The sequence below is a fragment of the Natator depressus genome, chromosome 10 (assembly GCF_965152275.1).
Source record: "Natator depressus isolate rNatDep1 chromosome 10, rNatDep2.hap1, whole genome shotgun sequence".
Lineage (NCBI taxonomy): Eukaryota > Metazoa > Chordata > Testudines > Cheloniidae > Natator > Natator depressus.
Window position 1 is genome coordinate 48337686 of NC_134243.1, and position 21640 is coordinate 48359325.

The following is a 21640-nucleotide window of genomic DNA, read 5'->3' on the forward strand; positions in this document are numbered from 1 at the left end:
TGGTTATTTCTTATAGGGTTTATTATTTTAATGGTCAGGGTTCTCAGATCTGGGGATATCTTATTTATTGCATAGAATATGCATTTTTTTCCACCTTTTAGTGTAAAAAAAGGGTAACAAAATCTTTAAAAATTCTTTCCAGTCATATATATCTTGGAGATAGTCAAGTGGACTTTTTGAATAATGATTTCTAAAAATCCTTCTGATTATATGCCATGTTTCATTTGAGAGCAAGGCCTCAAGATTAAGTTATAAACTCAAAATCTGTTGTCAGCAGTTACATTTTAAAAAACAAAAAGATGAAATAAAGTGTTGCTGACAGTGCTGATTTCAAGAAGACAGATCAGTTTCATTGAAATTTTAGAAATGCAATAAATGGATAAAAAGGAAGTCCATGATCACAATGCAGGCTGCTAACAAAACTTAATAAGATGTGATCTTTTAGGCACTGGTTCAGCAAGATACTTAAGTACCTTGCTTAATCAGGGTCTTAACTAATAGTCATGCTATTCTGGAAAATGAAGTGACTAGCCCAAAATTTGCAGAATAAACGCCAATCTCTAGGTGTTTAAAATTAAGCATATCTGGATTATTTCATAGTTTTGGAGGAGTTGCATATAAAAATAATCAGTGATGGATTCTGTTGGGCATAAATAATCTTGTATCATATCTTTAAAAGTCAGGAGCTAGGCAGTTTAAAAGAACATGGTCTTCATTCTAAAATGTGCTGTGCTTGAGGGGCATTTCTCTGCCTATGTGTGGTTCCGTGCAGTCCCGGGGTCCATACACAGGGAACTCATTGTAGGATTGGGGGCAGAGGAGGATACTAAACTGCAACCAAAACTGGGTGGGTGGGGGTGAGTGCGTGTGTGTGTGTGTCTTTATATATACTTTTCTGGAGTCTATTGAGCACAATATCTTATGTTATCAGGAAAATCTTCATACAATCTGGAATACATCTCCATGAAGTTTGCAAATGAAAGTGTAGAAAATGGGGTCTTTCTACAGATAATACATTTTTATGAACAAATGCAGACACTTTTTAACAGGACATCAGCTTAAAAAACAGGCTTTTGCCTAAAACTTGTTTTCCAATTGTTGTTTAACTTCTACAATCTATATAACTGAAAGAGATTAGAGGGGAAAATATTTTTCAGTGTATTTACTGCGTGGGTGAATCAGTTTCTTCTGTTTGTGAGGGTTTTTTTTAAGCACAGCAACAAGGGATTTAAAAACAATTTTTAAAAATTGGAAAATGTTAACAAAAATTGTAAAGTAGATTTAAGGACATGTAATATTTGAAACTAATATTATCTTGTTTTTAAAAACTGCCTAGATTTCAAGTTGATAATGTGCCCTTCATAATTAAATTAGCTTTACCCCCAATATGTTCTCTTCAGGCTATTTTGGCCTCCCTCCCACCTAGTATCCCATTTGGATTAGACCCCAGTCATTCAGTGAATGTATTGCAAGCTCACCTTTGAGCCCACACAGAGCCCCGTTGAAATCACTGGCATCTCTATGCTGGCTCAGGTGTCTGCCCATGCAAGGCTATAGTGAATATACCACAATTGTTTAACAGTCTTAAATTTAGAGGATGTTTTAAAGACTGGATAAAAATAAATCTTCAAATAATATCATGTTAAGAGAGACAAACTTAGAAATATAGTGAGAACGTGTTTATGCAGGAGTCTTCCATTAAAGGATTAGTTGTTGTACTGTATTGTGCTATCCATTTTTGAAGCCAAACTTCTCACTGATTCTCTTTCCAATCCTCCCCTCATTTTCTAGGATGGATAGTACTGCTTAAGATTGCGCAATGTGCCCTGTGTGTGTTTGAAGTCTGAAAGTATGTCTAGTGAGCGTGACTCTCTCTCTCTCACTGCCTAGAATGATCCATGGAGAAGATAAGTTTACTTAACAGCTTCTGTATTTTAAACCGGAAATGTTTTTAGAAACAGGGAGATTACTGATAGTGAAGGTGCAGAGCATTTAGTAAATAAGAAGCCCCTGGAAAGGAAGGAATTCACGTGTAATCAAAATAAGGCTCTGATCCTGCATAGACTTATGCTCTATGGGTAATTCCACTGCGGTCAGTGGAACTACTCACATAAAGGTGAATAAAAGTTTTTATTGTTGATTTTGTGATTAATTTTTCCCCCCATAAAGAAACAGACAATGAAAGGTACAAAAAGACAGTGCATATATGTAAGTCTTTGTATGCCTGGGGCCTAAATACTAAATGATACTTTATAACATTAGATCAGCAAAATTCTTTTTTTTTTTTTTTTCCAGATAAAAACTGTGGTACTGTATTTTATTTATTAGCATGTATTTGGGCTCAGTGGATTGGAACATCACTTCGAATTTATGCAACAAGTAAAAGCATGAAATTGAGATGAAGATACATTATGAAGCTATCATTAATGTGTCTTTCTCCTGTAATCATAATATATTAAGAATACTATGTCTATGTTTTTTTTACAGTGAGACAGTTCATTTTTGTAAACCAGTACCTCTTGATGCTTTGGAAAGATGATTTGGGATATTCAGGAAGCAAAGATGTTAGGGCAAAGCCCACTGGAGCCTGAAGTGTACCGGCACCTATGAGTTCCTGTGGGTAAGACCTTTTTGTAAAAGGTCTCTGTTAAAGAAACTGTCAAGACAGGCTGACTGAAACGTGCACAGCTTAAAGTGCACTTCATTATTTCTCTGTAATCGTCATTGATGGGGGCAGCTATATCAGCATTATCATCTCACTCTAATAACCTGTTGGTGTGTGGGTGATGGTTGTGTTCATGGTTTCTTAAGTTAGCTCTATATATCTTAGAGTAGGAGAGAATCTCTCTCAAGGGTTGCTCTTTTATGAGAGTTGCTAATAAGGTGCTTGCACCAGAAAGAATGCTGTTCTGTAGCATTCAGAGTACTGGCGCTTAGCCTTAGATAGAGAGATACCGTTAGTAACAGTTGCCATGAAAAACCTTCTGCAACAGCTTTGCAGATTGAAGGTGAAATTGAAAAGGTTTTAGACAGATTCCTCAGCTTCAGTGGCGCTTTAGTCATGGTAAGTTCGTGCTGTGTTCCTTGTAATTGTCTGGGGCTTTTTGCTTGTTGGAATGTGAGAAGTATCTGATCATTTCTGTTGTTTGCGCAATCACTTTCAATAGGAATAGCTGAATCAGTTGCTTTTCTCATTGGTGTTACCCTTGTGCATTTGTATGGTATTTAGTGAATACATTCTTTAAATGCTATGTTGCAACTCTTAGTTGGTTAATAGTGTAAACAGCAAGAAGTGGTGCATTTTAAAAATCAAATTACCCAGTATCCACCCTGTTGTTTATTTTACAAGCACTTAACAAGCTCTTTATTGTGTGATGGTGAAAACATTGCAGTCTTTCCCCTTCTCTGTCCTTTGCAGGTGGACTTTACTGCTTATGTTTTATATTATATTTATGAGTGTAAATCAACAGAGCTATTGCTGAATGATAGAGATAACAGCCAACACTGAGATCTTTTGAAGCTAAATTTGCAGATTAAGGCACAATATTGTGTTGAAACATGTTGAAATGGATAACCAACACAATCTGAATGCTCTGTATGGTCTACAATATGTATGTTCCTATAAAGAGGAGATAATGAAAAATACTAAATAATAATGTTATAAAGCATTCCTCCCCTAGTGCCAGAGCACTCAAGGAGATGCATAAATATAATATCATTCAAATGTGAAATCACAATATAAAGATGAAAAACAAATGGTCCTTACCCAAAAAAGCAGCATAATTTAAAAATGAGAGAAAGGCAGAGGTTTCACATAAGCTTTTTAAAATTTCATTGCCTTTTATTGTTTCTAATGTTGAGAGTTCCTGCAATTGCCAACTTATTGCACAACATAACCTAGCTATGTACAAAGCTGACATCTAAATGTCTCGGTATGGAATTGTATATGATGAAATTGTGAACATCTAAACAAAATAAAAATTGGTGGAATATAGAAGAACATTATTTCATCACAAGGATTTGTGCTTTATCTTCAGTGCCAGGCATTTTTTAGGAAGAGGGTTATCAATCAGCAAACAGCCATTGACATAGTGATATACATGTAATACTTTCTAATTTTTTTTAATTGCATGGTTATCACAGTTGTTTTGATCTTTTTTTTTTTATTTGGATCAAATTACTAGCACAAAAAGAGAGAAGGAAAAAATCTATTAAAAAATAAGAAAATAGTGCTGGCTTTTATAATTGCAGTGACAGTGTAGACACAAATGGCTGAGTCATGTATGAAAGATTTATTGTGCAAGTGAAATGATTAAAAATAAGTGTCAGTAGATAAGCAACAGAGTGCTGCACTCTCCCAAAAGTCACGATAGTGTTCCATTTTTAGTGCACTCATTATAGAATGGTGGGCATTAGAGTTACAGCAGCATCACATCAAAGGCAACTTCTCCAGAGTAGAAGGATCTGTTCTTTTTCAAAAGTAACTAATATACATGAGTTAAATTGATTTCAAATCATTTGAATCAATGTCATTGCAATCAAATGTCAGACTCCTCAAATATCCATTTTTAATGGTTGTCTTAAAAAAAAAAAAAAAAGGTGTGGTGTGAACATCTCCAATTGTCATTCACGTTTTTTCTTTTCTTTTCTTTTTATCGACAACCAGAAATCTACCTTCACTTAATTTCTAATTGGCTATGTATCTGTCTATTTTTAGGGATTTCTAAAGTTACTTTGGTATCTAAAATCAGTGCACTTCAGTTTAAACTACTTGATTTATCTCCCCATGACACTTTGTTCCCCTCATCTTCATCATCCCAGGAAGTATAATATTCCTTTAAGGAGTCGTGATTCCGCATTGTTATACCAATAAATTAAAAACCAGCAGGATCTTATTAAAGGGAAAAAGGCAAAATACCACATTTATTGTGAATACAGAAAGAATCATAATAAGCAGTTAGTTATAGCTATAACATTCCATTCAATCTCATATTTATTCACACATTCATTCATACACACACACAGGTTCTGCAAGGTTGTTATCACAGTTACCAGCCTTAGAGTTGCTCATGCCAAGCCACTGGCCAGGTGGCCTGGACATGAGGAGGGAGCAGGGCCTTGTCAGATGCTCATCTGATGCTTCTGGAAGTTGGTTTGCAGAATCAGACCCCAAAGTTCTCACTTTCTAGAGTCCATTTTTATAGGAATTTCTTCCTATGCCAGTCTATGGAAATTGCTTCATCATTCTGTTGCTGAATCAATCAGCAGATAGCACATTCCTGACAGCTCCATGCTGCTAGATGTTATCTTGTTCTTTGGTTCTCCCATTCTTGAGGCTGTTGGGTGGATTCCAGTCTGCCCTCCGGGGGTCCTCTGGTTATTTCCACTTGACGCCTTCTTCAGTCGATGGACACTGGATTCTTAGGCTGGCACCTCCCTGATCATTCAGTTATTATCCACACCAAGCATCCATCCACATACATCCTCTATCTCTATTTTAATCACAATTGTTAATACAACAAAAGGGCAGGGAGTCTCTGGGTGCTGTTTCTGTTGTTACAGAGTATTGCTTTGAGTCTCTCTCTCTCTGTGAATTGTTTTGAGAACAGACTCTGTTTTAGAATGTACTAACGCAATTAGCAGCTTGCAAGTTTCACACATAGAGGGAGAGAAACAGTACCAAAAACCAAGAGACCTCTTAATTAGTAATACCCTGGAATTTAAATTATGGGGAATCAAACTCATTTGTGATTTTAATACAGAACTTCTTTAATATGATCCAACATAATCCCCCTTTTGACACTAAGATTTATAATCGTCAGTGTCACTTTCTATGTAGCCTATTCAAGAGAACGTACTGTGAGGCAATTTGAGTTTGTGATTCCAATTCATGCCACATACATGATCCTAGTGATGTATCTTTACTACAAGGTTCTGTGGCAACAGGCAAGGTGAGGCACACCCACTTTTGAGGCGTCCATTCGGTACAACCTCTAGTGTCCAATAGCTTCCCTCCCTCCCCAGCCCACTGGCTTGAGGTCCAGGGTAGCCAGAAGGATCCCATGTGTAATATGGGGAGTGGGTTAACCTTCAATACCTTTGCCTCCAAGGACTGTTGGTGTGCAATTTTGACAACAATTTCTCCCATTAACAAGTCTGGTTTTACAATACTGGAAATGTATTGCATCCATTCATATTGATAAGTATCAAACAATGATCTCTTTCTTTGTTTTAACAAATGCATCAAACCCTTAATATTTCCCAGTATGACCCAGAACATTTTGTGTTCCAAAGTAGCTAGTGCAAGTATCTGCATTTCAGTGCATCCCATAGCTGTGGCTGTGTAGTTTCCTATTTCTAAATTTTTTTTTTCTTATGGATAAGCCACGTGGTAGTATTAAGCCATTACCAAAGATTCCATCGGCCTTTTAGGTTACCCAGACCAATTTGGACCAACTCTACATTGGCATTGTGACGAAGTGGGACTGTTCTTAATGGTTCCTCCAAATATTGTGGGGGTGCCTCAATTTCCCTTATGCAGTTCTTAAGTATCTAGGTGGTGGGGTAAGGGTGTATGATCACTGCAGAGCCCTAGAGGGCAGGTGTGTGCAGGGGTCTGGACACAGAGAATGGCCGACACCCTGTTTCCTGGCAACTGATGGCCTGGACCCTTCCCCCCTGCAAGGTGAGAGCTAAAGGGTTGGAGAACAAAGGAATCAGGTGACCTCCTGGCCTGGGAAAGGAACAAAGCCCAGAGGAGGGGGGGCTGGAGGGAGTTTCAGTTTGGGGCTGGCTAGGACATGGAGTGAAGGGCAGACGTGGTTGTCTGGCTCACTGCCCTCCAAAATGGACCCGGCTGAGGGGTCCTGTTCTCTGCACCTGCAAGCTCTGTTTTAGACCATGTTCCTGTCGTCTAATAAACCTCTGTTTTACTGGCTGGCTGAGAGTCCCGTCTGACTGCGAAGTTGGGGTGCAGGACCCTCTGGCTTCCCCAGGAGCCCCGCCTGAGCGGTCTCGCTGTGGGAAGCACACGGAGGGGCAGAGGATGCTGAATGCTCCGAGGTCAGACCCAGGAAGGTGGAAGCCGTGTGAGCTGTTTGCCCTGCGGACAGGCTGCTCACCGGAAGGCGACTGCCCCAGAGTCCTGACTGGCTTCATGGGGAGCAGTTCCAGAGCATCGCCCGGGCACTCCGTGACAACTGGTGGCAGCGGTGGGATCTACTGCACCCCGTGGATGGCGCTTCCTGCAGTAAGTGACTGGGGAGCAGTAAAACAAAGGGGGATTGATGGGGACTAGGCGTGCTGAAGATTCAGAGAGAGACGGTTTCAGGGGGCGGTTAACCCCTAGGATTGTGTGACCAGAGAAAAGGACTTTTGCAGTAACAGGGTCCCCCGGGGGACTGCAGCGAGCGGTCCCAGGGGCGGAGGAGTCTGCAGCTCGACCCTGGCAAAGAGGTGGTGACCTCGAGAAGGGCTGGCACACTAGGGGCTTTCCCTGGAAACCGTGGGGAGCTGAGAGCACACAGGCCTGTGAGTCCACAACAACTTGGGAAGAGCGGAGTGATGGCCTGTCACCGTCTCCTGAAGAAGGACATTGTAACCCTGTGCAGAAAGAGAGGGTTGAGCATTGGAAAGTTCACCAAAGCACAGTTCATCGTGCAGCTGGAGGAGGATGACCGCTCTAAGGGACAGATTCCTGACCCCAAATGGGGCTATAGCAGGATCTGGGAGCAGCTGGAGTAGTAGCCAGGCATCCCCAAGACTCCTGTCCCCGACCAGACGAGGGTCTTCACGATCGGGTTCCCCATCCGGGGATCGGAGATGGACGGGATTGGAGCTGAGTCCGAGAGAGCAAGAGGACTGTGAGAGACAGCGAGGGCCCGAGAAAGAGCTGCAGAAGCAGCAGCAGCATGAACTGGCGGTGGGGGAGCGGAGAGGCCTAGGGAACCTCCCCGGGTGAGTGGGGATAGACCCCGGGGGGCCAGTTCCGCAGGGAACCTCGAGACTAAATTGCTGCCCCTGGTTAAGGGGGGGGGATGTGGATGCCCACCTCACTGCCTTTGAGCAGGCTGGAGATTTGAACCAGGGGGACCCTGCGGAAAAGCCCCGGTGTCTAGCTCCCTTGCTGGGTCCCAAGGCCATAGACTCTGTCGGCCAGATGGGTGGGGAGGTGGACAGGCTCCCACTCCTGACCCCAACCTATATGTCTGTGTGGAGTTTCCTGGGGCCAGGCCCCTCGGACCCCCAGTGGGAGCGGAAGGTGATGGTCAATGGGGAGACATTCCTGGGGTGGCGAGATCCTGGGACAGAGAGAACTGTTGTCAGGCCCTGGGTGCTGCAGCCTCAGAGGTTGAGGGGCTGTGTGAGCTGGGTGAGGGTCCCAGGGACGAAGCCCCTCGCCCTGCCTATGGCCCAGATCCCTGTGCAGACCCAGGAGGGGTGGGGCTGGCTGGTTGTTGGGGTTCTCCAGGATATCGGCTGCGAGACCCTGTTGTGGGGTGACTGTGTCTCTTTGGGACAGGATCCAGGCCCTGCTCCTGTAACGGCCAAGGGTTTGAATTTGAATCCAGGGAACCAATCGGTGGAGAGGGAAATGGTCAGTGAAAATGCAGATGACCTGGCTGGCAGCAGGGAGGAGCCGCTAGGCTCAGGCTACCTGCCTGCCTGTAAGCAGACCCCTGGGGCTGGGTGGGACAGAGAGATGCTCCCTGCGCCCTTGCACTCCGGAGAGGGGGCTCATGCTGGCTCTGATGCAGTGAGGAAAGCAGCGAGCTCGCTGCCTACCCCCACTGGCACAGCAAGGGCAGCGCTGAGCACAGGGGGAGCTGAGACCCCAGCTGAGTGGGGGGAGACACAGGCAGGGGAGGGGATCTGTTGGGAGTGGCAAGGTGCTTGGTAAGGAAAGTTTGGATGAGCCTAGGCAGCCTTGTGATCTGATGGCTGTGTCTAGTCAGCAGGGTGGGAAGGCGAGGAGAGTGGAAGATGAGTGTCCCTGGACCTTACCTGTTAGCTGGGTGGAGAATTGGGACAGTGAAGGAAACGTGCCTGTGCCTGTCAGAGGTATTGACTTGCCTGTGGAGGGAGCTACCCTGATCTCCAAGCAGGTGTCTGTGATCAGCCTTGTGTGCTGGGACAAGGGGAATGAGATCCCAAGCTGTGTGTCTGGTAAAGGAGAAAGTGTGTCCGGCTCTTCTTGGTCTGTGGAGCAGACAGAAGGGGCCTTGCAGCCTGTGATGGTTGAGCGTTGTGCAGTTGTCTCAGAGCTGGTTCTGGATTCAGCTAAAGCCCAGGAAGGGAATGGTCCTAAGTTTGTGTCTGCTCAGGAGAATGGCCCTGTAACTAGGTCGCATCCAGTTAGTGTCTATGTAAAATCCCAGAGACCAGACAATTCTGGTGCTTGTATTTTGCCTGTTGCTCGTGTGTGGTTGGGAAAGGGTGTCGCAACTCTGTCTAATCAGGGTGAGATCCTAGCCAGGGCACAAGGAGAGCGTGAAGGTGTGTGATTGTGTTACCTATGGAGGGTGTGGAAACCTGTAGCAAGAAGGAAAAGATTCCTGAACTTGTGTGTGGCAAAGGGAAGGAGAAGGCTTCTGACCATTTATCTAGGAAGTCTGTCAGTTTGCCTGAAAGGGGATTGTGTAGGAATCCACCGGACGGGCCATAGGTAATTCTGGATGTAAGGGAGACCCAGAAAGAGTCTGTTGTTGCTCAGGAATGTGTTCCTCTAGAGCAAGCCCTAGGTAAAGAGGGTAAGAGCAGAATTTCTGGGAGGGGTGAATTGTTGCATAGAAAAGCCCTAGGGAAAGGAATCCTCATGGAGTCTTTGCAAGCAGTTTACTGCAACTGAAGGGTGTGAAAGTGATTTAATCAAGAAAGTTTCAGTTCCTAACAGCCAGAAATTTTCTGTTGTGAATGGATCCACTGACTGTCCTGTTGAAAGACCCAGTGTGGATAGCTTTGAGAAGGTCTCAGATGGAGTGAAAGCTGTTAAGAAACTTAAACAGTCCTATAACCAAGTGGCTGTGTTTGGCCAGCTTGTTGGGGAGAAGACCCAATCCAAGTTTGACCCCCTGGGGTTTTGGGGTGGCCAAAGGGCGGGCCGCAGAAACCTTCCCACATGCGGCCTGCGAGTGCTATCGACCACCCCCGACCTAAGGGAGGGCGTGAAACTGGAAGGGCCTGGTGTAACTCCTACCAAGGAATGGCAGAGACACTGGGGCATCCATGGGAACGTTGGTGGCTTCGAACTTCCCCAGGTCACCGCCTAAAGTGACCCCGCTCAGTTCGATCTCGAAGGGGGGAGAGATGTGACGAAGTGGGACTGTTCTTAATGGTTCCTCCAAATATTGTGGGGGTGCCTCAATTTCCCTTATGCAGTTCTTAAGTATCTAGGTGGTGGGGTAAGGGTGTATGATCACTGCAGAGCCCTAGAGGGCAGGTGTGTGCAGGGGTCTGGACACAGAGAATGGCCGACACCCTGTTTCCTGGCAACTGATGGCCTGGACCCTTCCCCCCTGCAAGGTGAGAGCTAAAGGGTTGGAGAACAAAGGAATCAGGTGACCTCCTGGCCTGGGAAAGGAACAAAGCCCAGAGGAGGGGGGGCTGGAGGGAGTTTCAGTTTGGGGCTGGCTAGGACATGGAGTGAAGGGCAGACGTGGTTGTCTGGCTCACTGCCCTCCAAAATGGACCCGGCTGAGGGGTCCTGTTCTCTGCACCTGCAAGCTCTGTTTTAGACCATGTTCCTGTCGTCTAATAAACCTCTGTTTTACTGGCTGGCTGAGAGTCCCGTCTGACTGCGAAGTTGGGGTGCAGGACCCTCTGGCTTCCCCAGGAGCCCCGCCTGAGCGGTCTCGCTGTGGGAAGCACACGGAGGGGCAGAGGATGCTGAATGCTCCGAGGTCAGACCCAGGAAGGTGGAAGCCGTGTGAGCTGTTTGCCCTGCGGACAGGCTGCTCACCGGAAGGCGACTGCCCCAGAGTCCTGACTGGCTTCATGGGGAGCAGTTCCAGAGCATCGCCCGGGCACTCCGTGACAGGCATGTACTTGTTTTTGTATCAGGCTGTCCTGTAGCTGGGACAGAGAGCTTAAAAATAAATTAAGTACCTGCAGGTCTTCAGTATTTTTTTTTTTTAAAACACACAACAGTGCTAGCAACAACATAGAACACAAAACACAATTTCTATTGTGACAGTAGATTCATGGTATTGGATTGCTCTTCAGCTGGCATCAGCTTTTCCTGATTTTCTGAAAGACAAAAAGAACATGTTTCTACCCCTTTTGGTGTGGCAGATTATTGCTTAAAATATTTCTTTTACAAATACCCTTGCTGATTGCAGGCAAAACGGAGGAATTGCCCCCACATTTTCCTGTTTTTGTTCTATAGGCAGGCCAGGTTTCAATGGCTTCTATCTTTTAAGGGTTATGGGGAAATTATCCCACTGTTTAGTCATTAAATCCCTGAGGTGGGGTGCCTCAGTTTCCCTTCTTATACAGCGGACCAAGTTTATAATGTTTTTCCTGCTGTGTTAAGCTTTAAGTTTATTTACAGGTAATAGCTGAGAAGCATCATCACCATACAACCTTAAAGGGTTTTTCCAAAAATCATACACACTATACATTGTTATAGGGGTACTTATTATCATTAAATTTATTAAAATTATCTTGTTATACCATGCCTTTTATTTAGATAATTTGTTTGCTGACCAGGTATGTCCTTTATCTGCAGCTCCTTTGTGCTGCTAGTTCTTTCCTTCCTTTATCATTTATGTAATTTGCATTTTCACAGACGCTTCCTGCTTTTGGATTTAAAGCCATCAGCAGCTCAGAGACTCTATCTTAAAAGGGACATAATCAACTTTCACCAGAGTTTTGATTACTTTTAACTTCTGCTTCCAAAACACACAGCAATCTGAAAAAGAAAACCCAACCTATTGTGGCTCCCTTTGGAGCCCTAATAGCATTTTAATTAAGTAGCGTGGTATGTTTGCATTTCTTTTGCCCCTTCTACAATATACCATGCACACATTCTGGGGCAAATGCACATTCCTTCCATAGTTTAACTTCTGTAACATTATCCATATCAATTTTTACATAAGGTGTAACTATTTCTTTTTTTTTTTGCTTACAGAGTTTTCATGTGCCTTTATCAAAGTGACAGTCTGATTACTCAGAGCCATTTTAAGACTCAGTGTTTCTAACACTACTTCTTTTTATTTTGTGCACCTCACCCCTGCTGTTGCTTCAGAGGTGCACTGTCTTTTTTTAATTTTTTTTTTTACTACAACTCTCATCTGTTATTTTGTTACAAAAACAAACAAACAAAAATCAAACAAACAAAAAGAATCCAGAATTTTTTTTCTCCTGATTTTGACTGCCCTGCTGCAGCCACAACTTAAAAACATTTTAAATTTTGTAAAGCATTGAGTTACCTTTTAAGGGTTAAATGCCAAATCCCAAAGCCAAACAACACTCATTACCTGTGTCTAGCAAAAAGTTTTGCAACTTTGAATTAAAGAGTCAAATGGATTTTTAGTGGCATTATTTAAAACAAAACCAAAACCAATTGGTCCTTAGAACTTTACATATTTACACACACACACATAGATACATACACATTTTCTTTTCCTTAACAGGGTCCACACTGCTCTGTTTTTTTGTTTTTTGTTTTACATCTTACATTCCCTTTATACATTTGAGGCAGCTAAGTTCCAATAGAACCCCCTTACGTTCTTTTAGCAAATTTGACTAAATTGTCCAGTCAAATGATTTTAATCATAGTTTATTTTTGTCTGGCTAATTTACAGACATTCCTTTGGAAAAGGGCCCATTTTTCCTTCAGAATGGTTGCAAAGAAACCAAGAATGCTCTTTCTCTAACACTTTTCCTTTTTAACATTTTCACAAAGTTTAGCTGCTTAATTCCCTCCAGCCTCTGCAGAGTTAACTTTTTTTTACTCTCTTTTCTCTTTGTAATTATGCCTGGGGGTGCCGTACATAGGACCTTCTCCCCCTTTACCTGCGTCCCTCCAGCCTCTGCAGAGTGAACTTTTTCACTCTTTTTGTATTCCTGAATTGCGTCTTTCACTATTTTCAGCTGGCTTTGGGTATTTGTAGCCAGCACCTTCCAATTGTTAGTCTCTAAGGTGCCACAAGTACTCCTTTTCTTTTTGCGAATACAGACTAACACGGCTGTTACTCTGAAACCTATGATAACAACCTTGCAGAACCTGTGTGTGTGCGTGTGTGTATGTATGAATGAATGTATGAATAAATAGGAGATTGAATGGAATGTTATAGCTATAACTAACTGCTTACTGTAATTCTTTCTGTATTCACAATAAATGTGGTATTTTGCCTTTTTCCCTTTAATAAGATCCTGGTGTTTTTTTCTGTTATTGGCATAACAGCATGAGGTCCAATATATATACATATATAGAGAACTACATGGCTTTTGGAGATGGACTGTGAAATGTCTGCCCCACTTTTACAGTATTTTTAAGGAGTTCTGAAATTCTTTCTGACTTGCTGTTAAAAGTACAAACAAGGCACAGCACCTGCAATTAGCACCAGTCAGTCTGGGAATTATTGGTTTCCCAGGGTATTTATGACCAAGCCATCAATCTGTATCTCTTTCTCTTTAAACAGTTTCTTCGCCAGCATTATTATTTTATTGTGGGTGGTGGCTTTCTGGTCAAGTTCAGAATGGAAAATCATCAAACCATGGGGTGGGGGTGGGTAGGGAAGTCAAACTGGTTAATTTGAGCTGAAAAATACGAGCAGACAATCGCAATTACATAAGGAGCCTTCCCTAGGCTGGTGATGAGCACATAGTGACTGGTGGTTGTAGGTAGCAGTGATAGTACTCTGAAACCAGTGATATTTCAGTTTCAGATCCTTGGGTGAAAATGACTCTGCCTGTCAAAAGCAAGGAAATATTCAAAGACAAAGACAGAAAGTGGTGTGCCTCTGTGCTTGAAGTTTAATGCAAGTGTGTTGTCTGAAATGCTATAAATTTAGTCTGAGTAAAGGAAAATGTACTGAAATACAAGTTTTTGTTCTCTTTTCAGGGGAGAAGAGAAGGAAAGCTTCTCATTAGAAAGGTAATTATCTTAAAAATGCTACTGTGCAGCTTATTCCATCCCTAAAGGACAAATTTAATTGTTGATACAGGGATCTGTGATAAACGTATATTTTGGAAAAACGGTATACAATGTGGAAATAGGGGAAGTGTTGTCTTGTCTGCCCAATTAAGGCATGTTGGAATTTTTTTTTTTGCATATTTTTTTAGAAGGAATAATTCTCCCAGGCTTTGTGCTGTTCATTACATAATCTTTATGCTTTTGATAGCTTTAAGCATATGGGAATATTTCTTTCATCGGTGTCCTGTGAAACTTGGGATGTTTTGCTGTCTACTTCTATACTTCTGAATTTTGAAGAACTGTATTTCCCAGATTTCAGAGTAACAGTCGTGTTAGTCTGTATTCGCAAAAAGAAAAGGAGTACTTGTGGCACCTTAGAGACTAACCAATTTATTTGAGCATGAGCTTTCGTGAGCTACAGCATCCGATGAAGTGAGCTGTAGCTCACGAAAGCTCATGCTCAAATAAATTGGTTAGTCTCTAAGGTGCCACAAGTACTCCTCTTCTTTTTGTATTTCACAGAGTTCGTGTAAGATACTTTCTAAATATCTGCTGTTCTGAGAAGAAAAGACTGTTTTGTTCCTAGTAGTTTCAGATTTCTAAATAGTTATTTGGAAGTTACTGTACCAAAAGCTTAAAAATTCATGAAAAAATGAAGTGGTACAAAAGAATAAAAATTATTTTCAATAATTTTCTTCGCATTTTCATCAACATGCATACTAATTGTGCTTTTGCTCTGATTAGGTGTTTGTTGTCTAATTTATTGCTATTGAATCACAGTTCATGGTATCCTTGACCTGGGAGACAGAGGCTAATGTATAAAATAAGATGGTTGAAATATCCGCTGTTCAGTGGCGGATTTAAAGTTAGTGGGCCCTGTGCTTAGCTTCATTTTGGGGCTCCTCCTTGGGGCCAAAAAAAAAAGAACGTTCTCTCCCCTCCTCCCCCCGCCCCTGTTTTCATTCTTTTTTTTCTTCTTCATCCTCCTCCTATAAGTAATAGGAAGTAAATGAAAATAAAGTGAGGTACCTTGATTGTTTTTGTAGTCTAATTTATTTTTCCACAGACCACTTGAAAATCGTTGAGGGTCTCAGCGGACCACTTAGTGATCTTTCCAAATATCGTTTGTAGAGTTAGCTAACTATTGTAAAGCGCTTTGGATAAGAGTGCTTTAAAAAAAAATGTAAAATAACATTGGGGTATGGGGTCTGGCCAGGACTTAGGGTGGGGTGGGGGGGCTCAGGGCTGGGGGTGCAGGGTTTGGGAGGAAGTTAGGGTTCAGGAGCAGACTGGGGGTTGGAGTGCAGGGTCTGGCCAGCAGTTAGGGTGCGGGAGGGGACTCAGAGCTGGGGGAGGGGGTTGGAGTGTGGAGCGCTTACTTGGGGGCAGCTCCCGTTTAGTGCGAGGGGTGCAGGTGGGGATGTGGGGTGTGTGTGCAGGAGTCAGGGTGGGCAGGGGGCTAGGGGGTCTGAAGGGGGGCAGGAGTCAGGGCTGGGAGTGTGTGAGGGGGGTGCAGGAGTCAGGGCTGGGGGTGCAGGAGCAGGCTGGGTATTGGGGTGCTGGGAATTGGAGTGCAGGGTCTGGCCAGGAGTTAGGATGCAGGAGGGGGCTCAGGGTTGGGGTGTGGAGCGCTTACCTGGGGAAGCTCCCATTTCGTGCGAGGGGTGCAGGTAGGAATGTGGTGTGCGTGTGCAGGAGCTCCCGTTTGATGCTCAGGGTGGGGGTGGGGATGTTGGGGGGGGGGGTGCAGGAGTCAGGGGAGGCTGGAGATGTGGGCTGGGGTCATGGGGATGCTCCCAGCCCCCTGCCCTGAGCTGCTCACAGCAGGGAGCTGCAGGGGTATGTGTAGGGGGAGTGCAGGGGCCCTGCCTTTACTCTGTCCTGCCCAGATTCCACCCCCTTTCCCAAAGCCCCGCCGCTGCCTCTTCTCTGCCTCCTCCCTCGAGCATGTTGCTCCTCCTGAAGCGACCTGAGTGCCGGCAAACAGCTGTTTGGCGGTTAGGGAAGCACTGGGAGGGAGTGGGAGGGGCGGGAACACAGCACGCTCAGGGGAAGGGGGGACCTTGGCTGCCAGTGAGTGCGGAGCCCCAGGAGCTGCCCCCAGAGCTGCCTGGCCCTGGGGCCCCCTGTTGTTGGAGGGCCCCATGCCAGGGCACCCTGTGTTTTACTGTAAATCTGCCTCTGCAAGTGTTATAAGTAAAGCTAAAAACAGGATTTTGGCTGTAAGGCCTTTTTGGGATGTGGGGGAGAGAGGAGTAGGAGGCATAGGCTTCAAAAGAGATTGTTTCCCTTTTGGTCCATGTGCTGAAAGTCTCATGGGTTGTGAGTGAAAGATTGCCTCTGGCTTACTGGATATTTTAGACCAAGACTGTACGACTTCTGTTGATTCTTAGAACTTCAATTATTTTGTCTGTACTTCTAATCGCTATTGCAAATATTCTTTACAGTATTTCTTATGTATTGGATTAAATTTGTTGGGATCAGTATCTGCATAATGATGAAGAGTGTTGAAGTTTCATTGATGGTTAATAAATTACTCTGGAGTATACATTTTTGGTGTCCACACTTCTGTTAATTCAGATAGGAGAGGATTTCCAAAATAACTTGGATACATGTTTGTTCTTTATAGAAAATAATGTTTTATTCATTTTTAAAATGCCACACATTTTCATATTTGTGAAAGGTAACCTGTAATTTTTAATTCTATAGTTGAAGTGGGGCTCTGAGGTTTCAGTATCTTTTGCTGATATTGAAATAGGTGTAGAATGACTATATATGTCAGAACATTTTTTAAACCTTGATTATCATTCTCAGACCCAAAGATCAACAAGTGTTCCATCTTTCTCAAAATCTACATTTGTGTTAATCGGGAGAAAATAGATTCTGTTTTAACCATTGATTGTAAGGGGAGACTTTTATTACATGGGCTCTTCTACTAATACAATTGCCTTCATGTGCATTCAAAAAGAAAAATGTACTTGAGTTCAAGTACTGTAGTCTTGCATGTATATCCTACTACAATAGTCTGTTGGAGGCTGCTGTTAATAAGTTTTTCTTTTAATAAATGTTAGTGTTAAAGTTCTGGGCTGAAATCTGTGGTTAATTCTTGTTGTCTGTATAGTAGAATGAAGCCATCTTTATCTATAGAGCAATATGGCTCACGTAATGGTAGAGAAAGTCCCCCACAGTGTCTTGCCAGTATGCTTCAAACCTGACCTGAGAGAAGAACTTGTGATTAAGGTAATGGGGACTGGGTTCGATTCGTTTTCTGCCACAGACTTCTGGTGTGACCTTAAACAAGTCATTTAATTTCTTTGTGTTTCAATTTAAAACCCCTGCAAAACGGGGTAGAAAATTATTTTCTCCCACTGTTTGCCTATGGTCTGTTTAGACTGTAAAATCTTCAGGGCAAGGATTGTCTCTTACAATGTGCACTTACAGTGTCTACCAGAATAAGGCCCCAATGTAAGATGGGGCTTCCAGGTACTCCTGTAATGATAAAAATTACCTGGAGGGACAAATGCTAGGGATGACACTCCTGCTTCCATGGTCAATTCAGTGCTTTGGAGACTAACAGTTTGGGCTTCTTTTTTTGTTATCCTGTCTAGTGTCTGTTGGTCTGACTCTCACAAATCTATTATAATAGGCCACTGCTGCAGGCAGTGTCATTATAATATGAAAATCTGCAGTCTTCATATGATTTTTGGGAGCAAAACAGACTGACTCCCGCATACAATACCCTAAAAAGGAGGATGAGCCAGTACTTAGGACTGTAGCCTGGCACTTGGAAGAGTGAATTTAATCTGTCACAGACTTCCTGAGCGATTTTGGGCAAGTCACTTAGTCTCCCTTGTGCCTTTGTTTCCCATCTGTAAAATGCGGTTAATAGTACTTCCTTATGTCACAGGGGTGTTGGGAGAATAAATACATTAAAAACTGAGGTTCTACCATAATAATGCCAATATAGGTGCATTAAATAGATACCTAGCCTAGAGGAAGATGCAAGTTCAGTTACCATGAGTTCTAGTCCCAGCTCTTTGTCTCTCACAACTTTGTATTATGAGCCAAGGTCTGATACCTTGGGAGAAGGAGGGAGTAACTATCATTCACCACTTTCCCAGATAAAATAACTGAGAGCTTGCATAAGGTCACTTCAGGCAAAGCTGGGAATGGGACCTAAGATCTCTGATTACAGTCCTATCCGCTTTGCAACACTGTCTTCTGGAAAGAGTACGTTAAATTAGGTACCTGTGTAACCCACCCTAACAAGTGTGGTTCTTTGTCTCATCCTTGAGCAATTAGGCCACATTATAGAGGTTTTTTTCTCTGCTGCTACTTCCATGCTAAGTGATTTGGTTCATTAGTTCAAGTGGTAAAGGCTTATGTTTTTACATCTTCAGGTGCTAGGTTCAGGCCCCCATATGCCCTAAACAGAAACATTGTTACATTTGGCTGTGCTGCCTACAACCTCTAAGACCATGATCTGCTCCCAGAGCCAGGAACAGAACCCATGAATTATGATGCCCAGCTATTGCTGTCTCACCAGTACTTGTGTAACCCAGTGGCAAAGTGCGTGTTGTCTCCCCGTGTATGAGCTGGTCTATGCAGAGAATTACATCATGTTTTTCCACCACTACTTACTCCTATAATGGAAGTATAAGAGGTCGGTGCTGTGGATCTGAAAGTTGTGGGTTCAAACCCTGCCTGATGAACCCATATGGGGTTGAAAAAATACATGCATAAATGTTAGTGTAAGGACCCTGGAGTAATCTTCTTCCCCTTATCCCATCATCTGAGGTCAGGTCATCATGCAAGCATCCACCCATCTTTGTCTATCTGGGGGAGCACTAAGGTCCACCTGCTTACCATCATCTTTGATGCAATCCACCCTTTGCTTCCTTGGCTTTCCTCAGAATTTCTTTCCTACCACTGTTTCACGCCAAGCTATCTTCATCAGGTGAAGCTACCTTCATTCACCCTTTGTAGCTGTCTAACCACTGAAGTCATGATTCCTGGATTTTGTGAGCCAGCAAAGACTTTGGAGTAATCATTGGAAATATTTTATGTTGTAAAACATTATATGTGGAAGTGAATTTGAATGTTGTATGTGATGTCATTCCATATTCTTTACGAAAATATGCTTATGATATGAATATGACATAACTGAGATATACTTTATGCAAGATGACTCGTGAGATCATTGGAAAGGTTATGATTTACTGAATGCGATTATCCTATTTGTATGCATGTATCATTTCTGTTTCTGAAATTAGGAATATTGACTATGTATCTGTATTTCAACTATGCTACTTTGGGGTGACGCCCACTGCCAAAACTTCAGGTACAACAATGGAAAAGCCAGACAGGGCGGATGGCCCATCAACAAGGATACTGGACTGTAAAAGAGCTTAGTCTTCCTGTGAACCTGTGGGTCAGCTTGTGAAGAATGGCTTCAAGGGCCCTACAGAGTCAGGTGGCCTTGTCACATGATACTAAAACATTACCTGGGACGACTTGTAACTTTCCACTGTAAGAGAAGCGGGGAGGGGGGGTTGTCAAACTAGGAAACAAAGGACTCCTGCCCCATGCAAATTCTATTTAAGGGAGGTAATCCGAGGTGGTCAGTTCTCCCCTGCTACCCAACCCAAGATGACGGCTGGAAACAACTAAGACTGAATGGGGGAAAGAACTGGGTCCAGGCTGGAAGGGTGTCTGGCCTGTGAAGAAGATTATTAGAACCACATTTAGGGTGAAAACTTGCATGTAACCAGTTTCTTTAGTGTATGAAGCTTAGTTTGCGTGCTCTGTTTTATTTTCTTAGTAATCTGCCTTGTTCTGTCTGCTACCACCTTAACTACTTAAAATACACCTCTTAGAGTTAATAAATTTATTTCTGGTTTATCATATAACCCGGTTTATGTGATTTCTAATATGAGGGGGGCGAGAAATTGTGCATACCCTCTTCCACGTTGAGGGAAGAGGCGAATATAATATATCTTTGGGTCTGTACTCAAGTGGAGGTGGACATCTGAGTGCTGGAGCAAGTCCCTTAAGCTGAGTCTTCCTAAAGCTGATCTGCAGCTGGGTGTGGCCCTGCTTGTGGGTGTGTGTTGGAGGAGGTTTTAAGAGCCCGGCTCAGCAAGACAGGTAAAAGGGGGCCCATGCTGGCAGAACAGGTAAACTCAGTGGTATCTCAGCACATCAGGTGACTTCCCAAGAGGTCCAACCCATCACATTGTGCTAATATTTCTCTTACTGATGCCTCTTAAATATTTGTATTTGATGAGAATTGTTCATTTTAACAATAGGGATGTGGCAGATTTGTGGCTCGTCTACACAATGCAGTAATGTGCACTACAGTGGTGTGATTTCTAAAGTACACTAATGTGTTGTACATGTATTAGTCCATGTAGACCCTGCTGGTGCTCAATAAAACTTCCCTGGTGCACTTTAAAGTAATGCTGTTTGAAGCAGTACTAAGTTTAAGTGCACTAGGGGACCTTAAGTGCACACCTGCAGGGTCTGCACTGACCGGTTAATGGGCAACATGTTGTTGAGCTTTAGAAATCCCCCCCCGCCTCCCCAGTGCACATTATCCCACTGTGTAGACAATCCCTCAGTGTCCAGCTCTTGAGAGCAGTGTGTTGGAGACTTTTCCTGTAAATCCAGAGAGTGGAAAACCCTTTCAATATCAGCTTCAAAAATGTTAGAACTTGATTTAATGAACATATCTTTCCAGAAAGGAAGCTTCAGTTGCAAAGGTGCTACAGTAACACTTGTTTGGAACTGGATGCTTCAGGGCATTGCTAATGAGCTATGGAGCCTTTCACTTGTATGTCACCAGTCTGAATCCTGCCCAGCTCAAGAGTGATTTAAAAGTTGTTTCCATCTAATAGATGTTTGGTATACTCTATTTGAGATAAATTTGGTGTCTTATTTCTAATTCCCATACCACAAACTCATCACCATACTTTCTACTATGTTGTAAGCAGGGACTGTCTTGTACCTATGTGTCTACAAAGTGCCTGGCACAATGGGGCCATGTCTCATTTGAATCCTTCAGTGGAGCTCTTGTAGCAGGGGCCAAAATCATGTTACTCTGTTGTATACCCTTATTATCTCAGACACATTAGGAGTGGGCAGGGGGACTTCAAAAGTCAAAAGATGGTCTGAAAATGTGGTTTAATCTCTGGCCCCAAAAGCACTATTTAAAATATCTCATTATTTTGGTGGGTGAGAGTGGGAAGGGGAGAATCTGCCTCATGATTTTTGAACTTCGGGGGTTGGCAATACAGCCATCAACTAATGTCAAAAAGACTGCATGTTAAGGTGGGCAGTGTATGATGGAAATTTAAAATAGCAGGTAGGATTTCTTCTCATTTGTTCTCACTATGTAAGAAAGGACCTGTGCAGACCTCTCTTTGCGGGAAAACTCCTTTCCACTGCTTCATTTAGAGAGGCTATGGCATGTTGCATCTCCATGATTATTTTACCTCACAGCTT

General features: G+C 43.2%; 1 protein-coding gene across 3 annotated transcripts in view; it reads left to right on the top strand.

The window, feature by feature from the left end:
• Positions 1 to 21640, top strand: part of PEAK1 (pseudopodium enriched atypical kinase 1) — a 219189-nt gene that overhangs the window by 6494 nt on the left and 191055 nt on the right. Inside the window, exons 1-2 of one of the 3 annotated variants that reach the window (XM_074966044.1) lie at positions 2795 to 3064; positions 14066 to 14098. The exons of 1 other annotated variant lie outside the window; for it this stretch is intronic. The gene's annotated coding sequence lies outside the window, so the exon portion shown is untranslated. Of the gene's footprint in view, positions 1 to 2794; positions 3065 to 14065; positions 14099 to 21640 lie in introns of those variants that run through there. One more of the 3 variants, XM_074966046.1, reaches the window with a different exon arrangement.